The sequence below is a fragment of the Leopardus geoffroyi genome, chromosome E2 (genome assembly GCF_018350155.1).
Source record: "Leopardus geoffroyi isolate Oge1 chromosome E2, O.geoffroyi_Oge1_pat1.0, whole genome shotgun sequence".
NCBI lineage: Eukaryota > Metazoa > Chordata > Mammalia > Carnivora > Felidae > Leopardus > Leopardus geoffroyi.
This window is the reverse complement of record NC_059335.1, coordinates 8,272,341-8,283,665: the sequence shown is the minus strand read 5'-3', so window position 1 is coordinate 8,283,665 and position 11,325 is coordinate 8,272,341.

The following is an 11,325-nucleotide window of genomic DNA, read 5'->3' as shown; positions in this document are numbered from 1 at the left end:
ATGCTGTTGGGCTCACAGGGGGTGGGAGGGGTGAGGATCAGGGTGAAGGAGAAGAAAAGTTCCCCTCCATCCCCAGGCCCAACTGTGAATTCTCCATTATGATCAATTTCAGGCACACCCCCCAACCCTGCCCACTCCTACTGAATTCCCGGCTCCAGTCACACCAGACCCAACCATCCGAGGCCAGTCTCAGTCAAATAACCCCACAAATTCTCATTAGCCCAGTTCCTGCTGCCCCAACACCACTGCCCACCCCAAACATCAAGATCGACGCCATTCCAGCCACCCTTGTTGAGACCTCCGATGAACCCCCCAAAATTCTTATTCCTCAGCCCAACCCCAGCCATTCCAACCTCCTCCTCAGTGATGGATGCCACTCCCATAACTGGGAAAGGCTCTGCCTAATGTTCCGCCTGACCGTTGTCGCGATTCCAAAACCAATGACTCCGCAACGCCACACCCCACTACCCCCGACAACACAACCACAACCGGAAGCATACAAACGGTGCAAAAACATCCAACTCCAACCTCCATCACCCAACCAAAACTGCCATCCAATCTCCACCGTACCCCAAACTTAAACTTGACCCAGAGTTATGCCTTAAACACCGCACTCCTCGATCACGCCGCTACTCGACCCCCAGTACCACTACGATCCCCGCCGGCTCAACTCAAGCCGTATCACCACCAACCCCGTCTGACCACACCAAGACCCCATTGATCCAGCCCACCAGTGCCATGATTCCTGTACTCCATGACGCCAAGCCCTGTGGTCTCCACCACATCAAGCGTAACAACACACAAGCCCAACAACAAATTAAAACCGTGCACAGCTTAACCGCCACCAACCCAAACCTTCAGACCCAACCCACTAACTCTGGTACTTTCAAAAATGTCGACAAGTGGGGCACCTGCCCGGCTCAGTCAGTAGAGCGTGCGGCTCTTGATCTTGGGATCGTGAATTCAAGCTCCATATTGGAGGTCAAGTTTACTTAATTAAAAACATTTTTTTTTCCCACAAAGACTTCGACACTCTTCCCTCCACAAGGTGGACCTTAATCCTTCTCCCCTTGAGTATGGACTGGACTTAGTGACTCATTTTCCTAAAAGAATGTGGTAGAAGTGACTGATGTGAAAGATATCCTGGCTTCCTTCTTGCGCCCTCTTGGAATCACTTGCTCTGCGGGAAGCCGTCTGCCGTGTCATGGGGACATCCAAGCATGGATGACATCCATCCATGATGATGACATCCATCATCCCCATGGAGAGGCCCACGTCATGAAGAACTGAGGCCTCCTGCCAACCACCAGGGAGGAACATGTGAGGGAACGATCTTTAAAGGAGAGTCTCCCACCCCATTCAGTCCTTCAGATGACTGCGGCCCAACTGACCTCTTAGATGTAACCTCATGAGAGGCCCTGAGCCAGACTCCTGCCGCTTCACCGACTGAGCCACCCAGGCGCCCCTAAATCCCATTATCAAATCCATCCCCGTGGAGGACAGAGCCTGAGGTAACCCCCAATGATCTCCCATCCTTGAGGTCCACACCTTTGTGTAATCCCCTTGAATGTGGGTAGGCCCATGGCTTGCTTCCAACCAATATGACATTGCAAAGGTAATGGCGTATCCCTTCCTTAATCTCTCCATGGGGTGAGGGATTGTCTTTTTTGGCTTGCAGTCATGTCGAGAAAGCCTCCTTACTAAAGAACTGCGGGTGGCTTCTAGAACCTGAGGGTCACCACCGCCAACATCCAGGAAAGCTCTGGGACCCTCAGTCAAACAGCCAAGAGAGAATGGATTCCACCAACAGTCGAAGGAAGCTTGGAAGCGGCTCTCTCCCCAGTAGAGCCTCTGATGAAACCACAGCCCTGGTCAGTGCACGAGTTGTACCCTGGAGAGACCCTGGAATGGAGAATCTTTTATTTTGTTTTAAGATCTTACTAGGGGCACCTGGATGGCTCAATCCGTTAAGCAACTGACTCTTGATTTTGGCTCCGGTCATGATCTCACAGTTCATGGGATCGACCTCTGTGACAGGCTCCTTGCTGGGCATGGGGCCTGCTTGGCATTCTCTCTCTCCCTCTCTCTCTCTCTCTCTCTCTCTTTCCTTCTGCCCCTCTCCCCTCCTTTCACTCTCTTGCTCTCTCGATCTAAAATAAAAATAAAATAGGGGCGCCTGGGTGGCTCAGTCGGTTAAGCGTCTGACTTTGGCTTGGGTCATGATCTCGAGGCTTGTGAGTTCAGGCCCTGCGTCGGGCTCTGTGCTGACAGCTCAGAGCCTGGAGCCCGTTTCGGATTCTGTGTCTCCCTCTCTCTCTGCCCCTCCCCCGCTCATGCTCTATCTGTCTCTGTCTCTCCATAATAAATAAATGTTAAAAAAATAAAAACAAAAATAAATGGAAATAAAAATAAAATAAAATAATACAATATAAATTAAAAAATAAAAATAAAACATATTTTATTTTATTTTATTATTTTATTTTTACATAATCTCTACAACCAGCAGGGCTCGAACTCACAACCCTGAGATCAAGAGTCACATGCTCCACCAACTGAGCCAGCCGGGTGCCCCTGCAATGGAGAATCTAACAAAACTCTGCTTGGACTTGTGACCTATGGCAATTAATGGGATAATCAATGTGCGTTTTAAGCCTCTAAGCTTGGGGTACCTTCTCCTGCAGCAACAGAAAATGAACACAGTCCTCTGTTTCATCTCCCACTAAAACCATACCCCCTTCCTGTGAGGGAATAAATTCTGTTGTTCAAGTCGCCCTGTTTCTGGCACTTTGTTATGGCAGCCTAAGAAAACCAACATAAAGGCCATTATTCAACCCACTGTACTGAGTTTTGATCATTGTTAGGCCAGAGGTTAACATTAGCAGCGGAGTGAAAAGTGTATAGGCACCCTCTGTACTACATTGTTTTTTGTTTTTTGTTTTGACTAGGCTCCACACCCAGCTCTGTCTGTCTGTCTCTGTCCAAAATAAATAAACATTAAAAAAATTAAAAATAAAACCAAAACAGACTTTCTTGGGCACCTGGGTGGCTCAGTCGGTTGAGCGTCTGACTTTGGCTCAGGTCACTATCTCACAGTTTGTGAGTTCAAGCCCCGCATCAGGCTGGCTGCTGGCAGCACAGAGCCGGCTTCGGATCCTCTGTCTGCTTCTCTCTCTGCCTCTCCCTCCCTCCCTGTCTCAAAAATGAATGAATGTTAATTTTAAAAAATAGACTTTATTTTTATTTTATTTTTTTTAGTTTTTAAGGTTTATTCATTTTTCAGATACAGAGAGACCCAGCATGAGTGGGGGAGGGACAGAGAGAGAGGAAGACACGAAATCCGAAGCGGGCTCCGGGCTCTGAACCGTCAGCCCAGAGCCCGATGTGGGGCGCGAACTCACGGACCGCGAGATCATGACCTGAGCCGAAGTCAGACGCTTAACCGACTGACCCACCCAGGCGTCCCCAAAATAGCCTTTATTTTTTAGAGCAGTTTTAGGTTCACAGCAAAGGCACAAAGAGCTCCCATATACTCCCCTCCCCCCCCCTCCAGCCTCCCCATTCTCTCCATTCCCACCACCAGAGTGGGATATTGGCTACAATTGCTGAACCTACACTGACAGCTCATTGTCACTTCAGTGATCTTCTGTAAGGCCAAAACTTTTTCAAAATAAAGTGATGTTTTTGTTTTGTTTTGTTTTGTTTTGTTTTGTTTTGTTTTTTTGAGAGGTCTGTGTCTTTATCGGTGGGACAGGCACGAAGCGGCTTGAATGGGCGCCCGGATGGTGCCATGGAGGCTCGTAGGTGATGGGGAGCTCGCCCAGCTAGTGGCCAGTCATCTCGGACATGATCTCCAGCTGGTTGAAGGTCTTGCCCCTGCAGACACCCACCGTGCTCCCTACTATCCCCGGCAGGACGATCCTGTCCCGCAGGTGCTCCTAAACCACCCGGGGCGTCTCCAGGTGCGAGCCTCCCTCTGGGCCTTGCGCAGGCGCCCTAGCAGGGAGTGCGGCTTCCTGCGCAGACTCCGCTGGGCGCTGTGCGGCTGCCTCCGCAGCTCTGGTCACGTCTCCCCCCTGCCACCCACCCTCACCGCCCCCCCCCCCCCCCCCGTGATGGAGGTCCACGCCAATGCAGGCGAACTTGAACTTGAAGAAGGTGCGCTTCTTCCGCTCCACTTCCGCCTCCTTGTCAGCTCTTCGGAAAGGTAAAATGACCATTTTACAAGTTATTGGAAGCACGTGCTAAGGGGTTCTCGTGACAAGGCTAACAAGCGTGGATCAGAGAATCGCGAGATGAGCATAAATATTGTCAAAGAGGAATTCGTTCACGTGGGCATTCAATAAGCATTTGTTAAATGGCAAAATATATATGTAATTGTTTTTAAAGTTCCATCTTTTTTTTTTTTTTTTTTTTTTGAGAGAGAGAGCGAGACCTCATAAGCAGGGGAGAGGGGCAGAGGGAGAGAGAGAATCTTAAGCAGGCTCCACCCTGAGTGCGGGCTCGAACCCATGCCCCTGGGATCATGACCTGAGCCAAAATCAAGAGCTGGTCGCTCAACCAACTGAGCCACCCAGGCGCCCCCAAGTTCCATCTTTGGGTATTTTTTTTTTTAATTTTGTATTTATTTTTGAGAGAGAGAGACAAGTGTGAGCGGGGGAGAAACAGAGAGAGAGGGAGACACAGAATCTGAAGCAGGATCCAGGCTCGGAGCTGTCAGCACAGAGCCCGACTTGGGGCTCCAACTCACTGAGATCGTGACCTGAGTTGAGGTAGGACGCTTAATGGACTGAGCCTCCCAGGCCCCGGAGAAATTATGTTAATTCTTTACGTGTAACAATGGCATTGTGGTCATGTTAAAAGAGAACGCTTGTCTTTAAGGAAATGCACACTGAAGTCTTTATGAACAAAACAATGCCATATGGATAAGCCTCCCAGTGATCTGGTGGAGAGAGACATTGTATCAGTGTCTCTTGTGGCTATCACAAGTTGCCACAAAAACAGCACCTTAAATAACACTGCCTTATTATCTGACATTCTGGAGGCCAGAAGACCATCATGGGTCTCACTGGGCTGAAATCAAGGCGTTGGCAGGGTTGAGTGCCTTTCTGGAGCCTCTCAGGGAGAATCCACGTCACTGCCCTTCTCTAAGAAGCCTCTAGAAGCCTCCTACACTCCTAGGTTCCTGGATTCTTCTTCCCTCTTCATGGCCAACGCTGATGCATCCTCTGTGTTTTTCTTTTCTAGTCACATCTTCCTGTGACTGACTCCGGCCATCATCTTTCAGTTGTTAAGGACCCTTGCGGTTGTTGTGGGACCACGTGGAAAATCCAGGGGTAGCTCCCTATCTTAGAACCAACTGTCAGGAAACCTTAATTCCTTCTGCAACCTAATTCCCCTTTGCCATGTAGCAGAAACACATTCGCAGGTTGCAGGGATTAGGACATGGACATCTTTGGGGAAACCCTCGTTCTCCCCACCACAGGCGCCTGGGTGAAGGAAGATATGGGGCACAGGTTGAGAAGTGGTAAAGCTAGGGGAAGGTCACTGGGCTGGGGCCTTCATCATATTATTTTACTTTTTATATGCTTCGAATTTCTTTTTTTTTTTTAATGTTTATTTATTTATTTTGAGAGAGAGAGAGAGAGCGAGCGAGCGTGCACAAGCAGGGGAGGGGCAGAGAGAAAGGGAGAGAGAGAATCCCAAGCAGGTTCCGCACTATCAGTGCTGAGCCCGACATGGAGCTTGATCCCACAAACTGTGAGATCATGACCTGAGCTGAAGTCAGACGCCCAACCGGCTGAGCCACCCAGGCGCCCCCCCCCCCTTATTCTTTACTTTTGATGAGGTGCCACTCCCCATGCCCCAGGCTACCGGACTCCTAAAGCTTTCACTGGTGTGCCAGGTCCCTGACACTTTGTAGGGTTTATTTCCCACTCTCTGGAGGGCACGTGTCTCATCAATAACTCCAGCAATACCTGCTGCCTCTCGCTCATCTAGTTTGATTAATGTGATATCATTGGTAGAGGGAGCTAAGATGGTGTTTTTGAGGACTATTTAAGCCAGGACTGTGAGCCACATATGTAATTAAGACTTGTCAACATCCGGGCACCTGGGTGGCTCCATCAGCGAAGCGTCCCGAGTCTTGATCTCAGCTCAGGTCATGATCTCAATGGTTCGTGGGATCGAGCCCCGCGTCAGGCTCTGCCCCGGCAGCGAGGAGCCCGCGTGGGAGTCTGTCTCTCCTTGTCCCTCTGCCCCTCCCCCCACAACCCCCCATGCATGTGCGGGCGCTCTCTCTCAAAATAAATTAACTTGAAAGAGAAAAAAGTTGTCAACATCCGTGCATCTGGGTTGGAAGACAATGTTGTTAAGACGTCAATACCGTGCAGAACGTTCTGCTGATTCAGTGCAATCCCAATGGCATTATTTGCAGAAATAGAAAAACTCTTTTCTACTTTGGAAAACCAAAACAACCTTGAACAAGAACCGTGTTGGATATCTCACACTTCTTAATTTCAAAAGTGATTACAAAGCTCCAGTGACCAAAGTACTGGCCAGAAATAAACCCTCCCTGTAGTCAAATGATGTTTGTGCCAAGACCACCCAGTAAGGAAAGGACAGTGTTTTCAACAAATGGTGTTGGGAAAAATGGATATCCACATGCAAAAGACAAAATTGGACCCTTACCTTACCCCGTGTGCAAAAAATTAACTTGAAATGGATGAAAGACCGAAATGTAAGAGGCAAAACTATTAAAACTCTTTTTTTTAAAGATTTACTTATTTAAGTGATCTCCACCCCCAGTGTGGGCTTGAACTCATGACCCCAAGATCAAGCGTTGCATGCTCCACCAGCTGAGCCAGCCAGGCGCCCCCATTAAAACTCTTAAAACACAGGGCAAAAGCTTCACGACGTTGGGTTTGGCAACAACTTCTTGGGTATGATAACAAAAGCACAGGCCACGAAATTAAAAATAGAGAAGATAAATATAAAGTAAATAAAAAATTAAGTAGTTAAAAAAAAAACTTTCTGTGCACCAAAGGATACAGTCAACAGTGTGAAAAAACAGCCCACAAACTGGAAGGATACATTTGCATGTCATAGATCCAGTAATGAGTTAATATTGAGAACTCCTACAATTCCATAAGAACAAAAAACAAATGACCTTGTTCACAAATGGGCCAAGGACTCGAATAGATGTTTCTCCAGAGAAGACATACAAATGGCCAATAAGCACATGAAAAGATGTTCTTGGTGGTTGCCAGGAGCTGGGAGGAGGGAGGAATGAGGAATGTGGCAGTTTTGTTTCATAGGCACAGAGTTTCTGTTTGGGATAATGAAAAGTTCTGGAAATGGATTGTCGTGATGGTTACACAGCATTGTGAGTGTAATTAATACCACTAAATCATATACTTAGAGATGGTTAAAATGATAACGTTCATGCTATGTATATTTTAATGTTTATTGTTGAACGAGAGAGAGAGAGAGAGAGAGAGAGAGTGGGGGAGGGGTGGAGAGAGAGGGAGACACAGAATCCGAAGCAGGTTCCAGGCTCTGAGCTGTCAGCACGGAGCCCCATGTGGGCGTCGAACCCCTGAACCGAGAGATCGTGACCTGAGCTGAAATCAAGAGTCGGGCACTTAAACCGACTGAGCCACCCAGGCGCCCCTTCTTGAACTCAATCTAGAGCAGGCACAGCATCACTTCCACCTTGTCCTATTGGTGAATGCAAGTCACGAGACCCGATTGAAGGGACTTATGCCTACCGCGGGTGTGACCGCTGGGATCTATGGCTCATCGGGCCTCTGATGAGACAGACTACCATAGCAGCTCAGTTTGTGCATTCCTGTCAGGACCTGCTCCCTAGTTTCCACCTCCAGGAGAGTAGGGGGTCCCAGCCAGGAGTGGATGCTTCAACAGTGTCCTCCTGAAAGATTTTCCTGGAGGTATAGCCCAGGGCCCACTCCACCAACCCTTCCTGACACTTTTCATGTTTATTCCCTTATATTAAATCCTTCCTGCTTGGGTGCCTGGGTGGTGCAGTCAGTGAAGCCTTCAACTTCTCAGCTCAGGTCATGGTGTCATGGTTTGTGAGTTCCAGCCCCACCTCGGGCTCTGTACTGACAGCTGGGAGCCCGGAGCCTGCTTCGGATTCTGTGTCTCCCTCTCTCTCTGCCCCTCCCCCACTTGCGCTCTGTCTGTCTCTCTCTCTCTCTGTCTCTCAAAAATAAATTTACAATTTTTTTTAATTAAAAAAATTCCTTCCTGCTTAAAACAAGGAAAGCAGCTTCTGTTAGCTTCAGTTAAATTTTGACTAATAGGTAAATGTTGCCACAAGGGGTTACTTTCCCTGGTGAGGGAGTGTATTGGTGTTCTGGGCTTTTGTAACAAAGTGTCACACGTGGGGTGGCTTAAACAACAGACATTGATTGCTTCACAGGTGGAGAGGCAAGGAGTCTGAGATCAGAGTGTCCACAGGATTGGTTCCTTCTGAGGCTGTGAGGATAAATCTGTTCCCAGCCTCTCTCCCAGCTTCTAGTGGTCTGCTGGCGATCTTTGGTGTTCCTTGTCTTGTAGAAGCATCACCCCGATCTCTACCTTTTTTTTTTTTTTTGTAAGTTTACTTATTTGTTTTGAAAGAGAGAGCAAGTGGGGGAGGGGCAGAGAGAGTGAGAGAGAGAACCCCAAGCAGGCTCCGCGCTGTCAGCACAGAGCCTGACATGGGGCTCGATCCCCAAACCACGAGATCATGCCCTGAGCTGAAATCAAGAGTCGGACGCTTAACTGGCTGAGCCACCCAGGGCCCCTTGATCTCTACCCTTTTTAAATCTATTTTTAATGATTTTTTCTTTTAGTTTGTATTTTACTTATTTTAGTGTTTTATTTATTTACTTATTTACTTATTTGAATTTAACTTTATTTTTTAATTTACATCCAAGTTAGCATCTAGTGCAACGATGATTTCAGTAGATTCCTTACTGCCCCTTACCCATTTAGCCCATCCCCCCTCGCACAACCCCTCCAGTAACCCTCTGTTTGTTCTCCATATTTAAGAGTCTCTTTTGTTTTGTCCCCCTCCCTGTTTTTATATTATTTTTTGCTTCCCTTGTGTTCATCTGTTCTGTCTCTTAAGGTCCTCATATGAGTGAAATCATATGATATTTGTCTTTCTCTGACGAATTTCACTTAGCATAATACCCTCCGGTTCCATCCACATAGTTGCAAATGGCAAGATTTCATTCTTTTTGATTGCCGAGGAATACTCCACTGTATGTGTGTGTGTGTGTGTGTGTGTGTGTGTGTGTGTGTGTGTATATATATATATATACCACATCTTCTTTAGCCGTTCATCCATCGATGGACATTTGGGCTCTTTCCATACTTTGGCTATTGTTGATAAAGATAGCAGTGTAAAAATTTTTTATTTTTAAAAAACATTAAAAAAATTTTTTTTTTTTTGAGAGACAGAGTGCAAGGAGGGGAAGGGGCAGAGAGAGAGGGAGACAGAATCCGAAGCAGGGTCCAGACAGCTCAGAGCCAGATGAGGGGCTCAAACCCACAGACCACGAGCTCATGACCTGAGCCAAAGTCGGACGCTTAACCAACTGAGCCACCCAGGTGCCCCTAATTTTTAATGTTTTGTTTATTTTTGAGAGAGAGAAAGAGACAGAGTGGGGGGGGGGCAGAGAAAGAGAGGAAGACACAGACTCCGAAGCAGGGTCCAGGCACAGAGCATAATGCAGGCTTGAACTCGTGAACTGTAGGATCATGACCTGAGCCAAAGTCAGACACTTACCCGACTGAGCCACCCAGGGACCCCGCCCCCCATCTCTGCCTTTATGTTCCCATTCTCCCTGTGTCCCTTACGTTCTCCCTGTGGTTGCACACTTGAACCCAAAACCCGCTGGTATAATAAAAAATGGTTGGTCTTTGCCCTTGATTCCTAGGGTAGGAGAAGAGGGGGGAAAAACCCTTTTTCCTCAAAGCGCTTATGTTCAGTGAGACAAAGGATAAAGGGTTTTAGGCAAGGGGTGGTCAGCTGTGGGAATGCAACCAGGAAATATATGCAGGGAACGAATGAAAGATAAGGATTGTCTTAGAAACATGGGTTTGCAGTCCCATCTGGGAGCCAACTTCCCATCTCCCCCGTGACCGTTAAGCTCCCTGGGGAGGGGATTTACAGAAGTCCCTCATGTCTCAGAAATTTGTGCCTTTGGGCAAATAAAATAAGCTCCAAGAAGTCTTCTTTCTGTATCAGTTGATTCTCATTTGCCACCAGCTCAAAATCATCCTTATGTCAAAGTGGTATATTTGGGGGTGTCCTATTCTGATCCCCTTCATTGGCACAGAGCTTCTAAAAATTCCTTTAAAAAGAAGATGACTTAGGGGCGCCTGGGTGGCGCAGTCGGTTAAGCGTCCAACTTCAGCCAGGTCACGATCTCGCGGTCCGTGAGTTCGAGCCCCGCGTCGGGCTCTGGGATGATGGCTCAGAGCCTGGAGCCTGTTTCCAATTCTGTGTCTCCCTCTCTCTCTGCCCTTCCCCCATTCATGCTGTGTCTCTCTCTGTCCCAAAAATAAATAAACGTTGAAAAAAAAAAAAATTTTAAAAAGAAGATGACTTGGAATCTCCCAGCTGATAAAAGTGTTTGGGGCATGTTAATGAGAGAGCTCTTGGCTGAGGGGCCTCGGGGTACTTTCCAGAGGGGGGCTGGTCTCCAGAAGGACTAAGCCATGCTTAGATTGTTGGGACCTTCACCCGTACCCCCAGACCTCTGGGGACAGGAGAGGGGCTGGATATAAGAGTTCAGTCACCAATGGCCACTGATTTAATCCGTCATGCCCATGTAATGAAATCTCCATAAAAAGCCCTAAACAACGTGGTTCGGAGGTTTTCCGAGTTGGCAAAAATATCGAAGTGCCAGGAGGGTGGCGCGCCTTTAGAGGGCAGGGAAGCTTCAAACCTCTTCCCCATACTTTGCCCTAGGCCTCTCATCCATCTGGTAGTTCCTGAGTTGTATCCTTTATAATAAACCAGTAATCGTAACTAAAGTCCTTTCCTGAGTTTTGTGAGTTGTTCTCCTAAATTATTTTACCCGAGAGTGCAGGGATCATGGGAACTCCTGAATTTGTAGTTGGCTGGGCAAAAATGTGTGTAACCTGGGCACCCTATTTGCAGCCAGTGTCTGAAGCAGGGCAGTGTTGTGGAACTGTAGGGAACCTTAAATCTGTGGGGTCTGGGTTATCACTGAACAGTTAACATCAAAATTGAACTGACTTGTTGAACACATAGTTGGCGACAGAGAATCAGAGAATTAATTGGTGTGG